Raw genomic sequence first — 7500 nt, forward strand, 5'->3', positions numbered from 1 at the left:
CTCTCTGTCTGTCTCTCCGAGTTTCTACTACTAAGTAGCACTTCTGCTATTCAATCATAGAATCGATTCCGATCAAGCAAGCAGGATATTGTGGTCCTTTCATCTCTCTGCCTGCTCCATGCTGTATAGCCTAAGGATCATGAGCTGGTTGAATGCTAGAATACATGAGATCTGCCCGGTCATTTCGGTAGATGAAGTAGTGGGAGGTCGCGAAGTTAGGGGGCGTGTTAAGTTGAGAATTTCGAACATTGTAGCATTCTTTTCTAGGTTGGGGTTTGAGTTTCGAAGTTTCCAGAACTCTGATGGTGAATATACACCAAATCAAATGACGCATCGAGCGAGACCATTCTGTTCCATTGTGAATGAGATACGTTCGTTTTCGACCAACATCTACTCATATCCAGCTTCGTGTCATTTTTGAACACAGCGATCAGCAAGCTGCAAGCAGCAAGCGGAGGCTTTGACGCCGTAGCGCGCTGGAGCTGCAAGCAGCTTCAAAAGAATGCCTGACGCTAGCGCCATAAACGCCCTTCTTAGGTTAGTAGCGTGAGAGGGGCCCTCTCACGTAAGGCGCGCCTGACTTACCATACTAAGAAGGGCGTGAGAGGGGCCCTCCATTAGTAAGGGTAGGGTAGAACAAGACTTACCAAAAAGGGCGCGCTACGGCCCTATTAGCCCTTCTCACGTATGGGGGCCTACGCGACTTGCCAACTTCCCTTACTAATACTATACTAATAGGGCGTGATAATATAGGGGGCCCCCGCTTGCTTCAAAACCTTTACTAATAGGGCATCGCGCCCCCCCCCTATTAGCCCTTATTAGTATAGATTGTCAGGCGCGCAACGGCTTTTCAGCAGCCAGCAAGCCTTACGTGAAAGGGGGCTTCAAAGCCCCCTATTAGTAAGGCGCGCGTTAGCGCTTCCGTTTTGAAGCAGGCTTAACAGCAGCCTACGCTTGCAGCTCGCTTCGGACCGATCTGTGCCTTGATCTCCGGCCATGAATCAAAGATTCCTCCTGGTGAGCAGGGCCGTGCCGTGAAGGAAACGGCAAAACGAGGTTGCTTGCTCTCAGTCTCAGCCTCCTTATCAGAACAGAACGTTCCTTCCGCAACGCAAGGCCGATATGTTTCGTAGCAGCCAAGGATTAGTTCGATCCATTAGGTTCTTAGATTTGTTCGGAAAAGAAACGATTAACAAGAAAAGATCTTTGATTACGATTAAAAGGAACAATCTCAAATAGACCAAGATCCAATTTCTGATCATTTCTTGGTGAACATGATCTGCCATAATCTCTTCGATCCCTACATTTATGTGCCAGAATAAAGAGAGATTAGGTAGGGAAGTATATACTTTTTTTGAAATGCTAATCAAAGGGGGTGGGAAAGCAGCAGTCATTCTTTGGAAAAGCCCGGTTCTCTTTGTCTTCGAGCTTTCATTCCTCAATCCACTTATTCGTTCCTTCATATACCTCCCCACCAATAGATAGAGACAAATGGGAATAACCGAACCACGTCTACAAAATGCCAGTACCATGCAGCTGCTTCAAAGCCAACGTGATGCTCCTTGGTCAGATGACCAAGATATTGGCGAATACCACATATGATCGAGAAAAGAGTACCTATAATCACATGAAAACCATGAAAGCCAGTTGCTGAGGAAAAGGTAGAACCATAAATACTATCCGAAATAGTGGAGGGTGCTTGGTAATATTCCATTCCTTGAAAGCCAGTGGATACTAGAGCCAGTGAAACGGTAGCTACTAAAGCGTAAACTGCTCGTTTTTCCTTCCCCGCGAGTATAGCATGATGAGCCCAAGTTACGGCAGCTCCGGATGAAGGGGGAATAGGGGTATTAAGAAAAGGGATTTCCCGAGGATCTAAAACCCCAATCCCTTTTGGGGGCCAAATACCTCCGATCTCTACCGTAGGTGCCAAAGAAGAATGAGAAGAAGCCCGAAAAAAAGCAAAAAGGAACATAACCTCCGATACGATGAACGGAATAGAACCATATCGAGGTCCTAATTGTACGACTTTGGTATGATGTCCTTCCAACGTGGATTCACGTAGAACATCGCGCCACCATACGAACATGGTATATAGGATAAATATGAGGCCCAAACTGAGAAGTGTTGCACCCCCTTGAAATGGGTGCATGTACATCACACCTCCTACGGTGGTTGCCAAAGCTCCGAGTGAACCCGAAATAGGCCATGGACTTGGATCTACCAAATGATAAGAATGCCTCTGAGATTCAATCATAAACCACTTTGCCCCGGTTGTATGTAAACCCCCCCTTCACCCCCACCCCCTAAAGTGGTAAAGAAGGGCTCTTTGGGGTCTCATTTTCTTTCTATCTGACAGGACAAACAAATAGGAAGGGATGGTTCTTTCATTGCATTGATAGAAGTGTGACTAGAAAAAGAAAGACTCTCTCTATTACTTTGAGAAGAGAATCGTTGGTTTGACCGACGAACTACGTGGGAAAATGGACCTTCTTTCTTTGATTTTCAGCAAGCATTTTTTTGAAGTCACAATTCAGTCCGGTTTCGGAAAACTTGCCGGTCGCGGATTAGTTCGTTCTGCGCCGCCGGCGGCCCGATAGACCGAAAACGCGCAGGTTGATCTCTCTGGTTGAGGCTGCATTCATTTATTCAACTTGACGCGTGGGAAGGGCTGACTCTCCTAGTGGCTCGGCTTGGTCTCGCTCCCGCACGCCTGGACGATTGATTGAGAATCTCGAGAACCTTTCTGAACGTCCGTCTTCGCGGGGCGATTTGAAAAGGAGTATATCCCTCTCCGTGTAGTGCCTTCAAAAACACTATGATTTTCGAGAATGATTCTCTTCCGGGTTTAATGAGATTCAAAAACGATGCTTCCTTGGCCGTGTGGAACATGGATTAGCATTATGTCATTCCTACAAGTGATCCCCCATCCAGGACTGGAAGAAGTGCTATATGAGGACTTCGAGATCAAATATAGAATGTTTTTTTCCATTCCTCGTGAGCCACTTATTTCTCCGAAACAAGAGATCAAAGTGATTTTCCTCCTTTTTCCCAATAAGTCGACGGCGTTACACCATTGGGATACTTCGAATAAACTTGAGTACATATAGGATACACCGGTGCTAAAACCTTTTCTCGAGATATCTTCCAAACTGTTGGGGTCGTTGCTCCGGATGTTGTTCCCCCGGTGTGAAACCAGTTGGTTCCGTAGTTTGAGAATTCTGCTGATCCCAAGTACTCCATCTCCATCATTGCATATGGGAATATAAAAAGTCAAGAGGAGAAGGCATGACCAGAAGAATTGTGTGAAATAAGTGAATTTATCCAGTTGAGGCATGATTGATTGAAAAAACAATGAATCCCTCCAGACAGAAAGAGACTCCTTCCTGTACGAGTAGTGAAGAACTAAACGAGAGCTGTGGTTGGTTGTTGACCAACGGAAAGCATGGAAGAAAGAAAGATGAACAAAGAAGGGCGACTTGAGATGCCGCCCAGCAAACTGCGGCATTACTAATAAAGGGACCCCCCAACTCTCAACCTTTTAAGGGCGCTAGCGCCCGCCCAGGTCAAAGGTCTCCCCTATCCCTTATCTTTTTAAAATCCTGGAAGTAGGAGCTCTGGGTGCCCCTTGTTTCCAGACTCTCAAAGACGTCATCAAGACTCCGAAGGGAAAACTCAGTCCCATTCGGATTCTTCAGGAATTTCGCCCCCCCTGAAAGCCAGCCTCCTCCAGGGTCAAGCTCCTCCATTTGTGCGAGTATTCTCCCCTTTCTCGCAAAAATAGCGGAAGCCTTATGGAATAGTGCCTAAAAATCGGTTGTTTTTTTACCCTTATAGGTAAAGATTAGGCGAGAATAGATTTCAAAAAGGCTTTCTCCTCCAACCTCTTGCTCAAAAGGTTGAAGGAAAAAGACAAAGAGAAAGAGAAAGGAAAAGGGAAGGAAAATACTGATGCTTTTCTTAAGGCAATCCAGAAGTCAGAATAGAATGTGGCCGAACAGCTTAACAAAGTCCCTGCCCTTTTAGCTCTTAGGTAAGTAAGCTCCGGTAGCAAGGGGAGCACGCTCAAGAGGGAAGAAAGCAGCTCAGTTCGTAGACCCAAGCGCGGGCAAGTTTTGGATGGAAAGTACAAATATGAGACAGAGAAGGAGTTGACCGGTCCTCACACCAAAGGAAGGAAGGCACGCTAGCTATATGCTTTTCACATGCAAGTATTTTTGTTACTACCTCCGCTCTCGCTTCTGAGCCTCCTTGTCCTCAGGCTGTCACTTGAAAGGAAGGGAAGGTAAGTACTGTTACATCCTTTCTTCTGGGCAAAGAAGGAAGACGAAGCGATCCACTTCCTATTCTTTTAGGTATTTTCGGTTGAGTCGAGCGGTGGGCAAAGATGAATGAATCGTCGAGGCCTTACGTATGTAATTTCAAGGGCAAACAAGCGAGTATTCAAACGGGTGCTAGAGAAAGCATCTAATCTTGTAGGGCAGGCTTCTCACTTGCATAGCGGTTATACCACTTTCCTAGCTGTAGTAGCTGTTCTATCCCTTTCGTAGTAGGGCTATCCCTCTTTCATAGTAGAGAAAGTGTATCCTGCATTACATCAGCATGCTTCTGCTTCAGCGGGCAGTGTTTGCTCATGACAGTAGTCCCTCCTCCCAAGAAAATGAAACACTCGATGGGCCGCAAGGGGAGCTTTTGCGGGGAGCAGTGGACAGCGAGGGTGGTTCTCCCCAGTGCTCAGCCTTCGCCGGTGACAGGGATTCCTACGACGGGAGCTCCGGCGCCGATGTCAATATCCGCACTGATTCCAAGTTCACCAATGATCGCGGTGTTCAGGCCGTTGGCTATCAGTGATGATAGGCAGGAGGGATATGGATTGGTAGCTCATGGTAGTTTTTGCTGCGAAATAAGTTTTCCTTATGCCTGATGCCTTATGAAAGTGTAGTAGTGGTAGTAGTGCGAATTGTGACGGTTCCCCCGCGTGTTTGGACCAAGCATTTCCCAATGGATGGACTAGTAACGATTGGTAGCCCTATTCCCTAATAATACAGTGTGGGTTGGTCCCAACGAAAAAGAGCTTTTTATAGGGAAGTTTGACAACTTTTGACATCTATTTAGGGTAAAAAAAGCAAGGGGAATCACGCAAATAGAGCGGCTTCAGTGTCACTCGGCTGTGATGCCCCATCAATCGAGATCGGGGGACGACCACTACTCCCTATGTTCGTACAAGGTATATCCCTATCGCAAAAACAGACCTCCCGAACGGAAGGGGGAGTGCCTAGAGGTACGAGGCCGAATCCCCGTGCTATTTTCTATTAGTATAGTATGCTTTTTTATTCAATAGTGTAGTGAGTGTACCATCCTTAATCAAACAAAATAAGAAGAAAGCCCTAGTTTTCTATAGAAAAACTAGCAAGAGTACTACCCTTTCCACAATGCACCTCAAACGTGAAGTGGTCATTATACGACAAAAGAGGCTTGAGCTTTCTGACACTAACAGCTAACTCAAGGAAGTGAAGCGAAGGGACTCTCGGGGGAGAGGCCCGAGCGTAACGCCTTTGATTTAAGCGTAAACGCCTTAGATGAAAGTCTCGTGAATTCAAGAACATCCTTACTTTTTAGTGCATTCATACGCCTTTAAGTGATAGGGGGTGAGAGGCCCTCCCTATAGATCCAGTGGATGGATCAGCGACATCCAACCCCCCTATGTTGTAAGTTCATTTGATCCGGAGCTTGACGCATGCGTCTGAACCACCAGCATTCCTTCACGTCCCAGCTGCCCTTCGTTCGCTTTCGGATCGGGAAAAAGAGTCATTTGTGAAATCATGAAGGGGTTTACCGTAAAACGGATTCGTGAGACATTTTATTCAACGAATGCTTCGACCAACTTCCCATTTTCGGGGTAGAGATCGGAATCGACTGGATCAACCTATGCCTCGTTTATACGCTACTAGGTCCACTCTTGTCGGAATCTCCAAAGCCATTACTGATGTACTTCAACCGGTCCTTCTTACACGACCGCTTTTTCCACGGCACTACAGGTACACGCTTCCTGCCGGCAAGCGAGATGGATAGGTAGTAATAGCCAGGTAGAGATGTTATAGCTAGACATAGACCAACTAGCAAGAATGAGGGGTAATAGCGCTCTTACCTCGCCTTACAGCTAAGAGAAAGAGAAATTCTAGGTCAAGCAAGAAAAAGGGACAGGCCTCAAAAGAGAGAGATCAGGTAGTAGGACTTGACTTGCATATAAGGTATTCCTTTCTCTAGTTTTAGCCATGCGACCTTCCTTCTGGCTTTAAGGGATATTGCAGTCAGTTAATGGGTTCATTTTGTGATAGGTAAGGAAGACGCCACATATGGAAAGGGACAGGCCCTACAAAGAGATGGTCTCATTGGTCTTGGCCGTCAGGCTTGAAAGTGTAAGAGCGCTTTCTCATCGGGAATCGCCTGACTGCGGAGTCCAAGAGCTCTGTACGTTGGCGGAACTAGACAAGCGAGTGAACAGGACAAGAGAAGAACCAGGCAAGCGAGATCAGAACCCTTTCTCAATCAAAGGCAAGCAAGGAGCGAGGAAAGCGAGTACTGAATAAAAAGCAGCAAAAGCGAGCTATTATATTCCTCCAAAGCGCGAGACTTCATCATTATTTTCGAGTCTAGGCAAGCTCTAAAGGTGAAACTCTTTGTTCAGGAAGCTAGTTGTTCAGCAAGGGTGGTCTACGATCGTAGTTCTGTGGTCGTAGATCAGGGGCGACAGTCAAGGCAGCTAATTGCGGCAGTCAAGGCAGGCAGGCTAGTCAGGCAGACAATAAAGACAGGTCAAGTAAGCTAAAACATGCCAGTAGTCACAGCTGAAAGAAAAAGAAAGAGGAAGACAGCCATAAAGCCATGAAAGCGTTCCACTCGTGCTTCTGTAAAGAGAATCACCCCTATCTCTAAAAGGCTTCTTTCGCGAGGAAGTACTTCGCTCACTCCACTTGAACGGACCGAAGGACACACCAAGCTTCATTCAAGCATTTCCTCCATAAAGCAGTTCTTCCTATCTATTAGCCTGACTACTCATAGGGAAGGCAAGGCTAAAGGCCTATCAAAAAAAGAAGCCCTGCCCTGCCCTGGCTACAGGCTATACTGGCACTGGCACTGGCTGGACGGCTTGGTTTTAGACAGAAGAACAGTCACATCTGGAAGGCAAGGCGGAAGAGGTGTTCTCCATAATCAGCTTAAGGAACTCATGTAACCTCTTTCCTTTTGGCAAAGCACGGATGGCAGAAAAAGAGGAAACCTTCAACACGCCTTAAAGCATCTATCACACCTATCAGACCACACCGCTTAAAGACGCCTTAAAACACCCGTCCCCCCTGCCCCTACTATCATTTAGAGATGACGAATTGATCTCCTGGTCCTTTCGAACCAGATATTTAAAAACCTGGAAAGTACGGAATAGATCTTTGACGGTCCTAAAGTAGATCAGGAGGAAAAGACAGTCCTCTTTTCGTCCAACCT

The sequence above is a fragment of the Tasmannia lanceolata genome, unplaced genomic scaffold (genome assembly GCF_043159265.1).
Source record: "Tasmannia lanceolata isolate RefF3 unplaced genomic scaffold, GAP_Taslan_0.1 ptg001198l, whole genome shotgun sequence".
NCBI classification, from domain to species: Eukaryota; Viridiplantae; Streptophyta; class Magnoliopsida; order Canellales; family Winteraceae; genus Tasmannia; species Tasmannia lanceolata.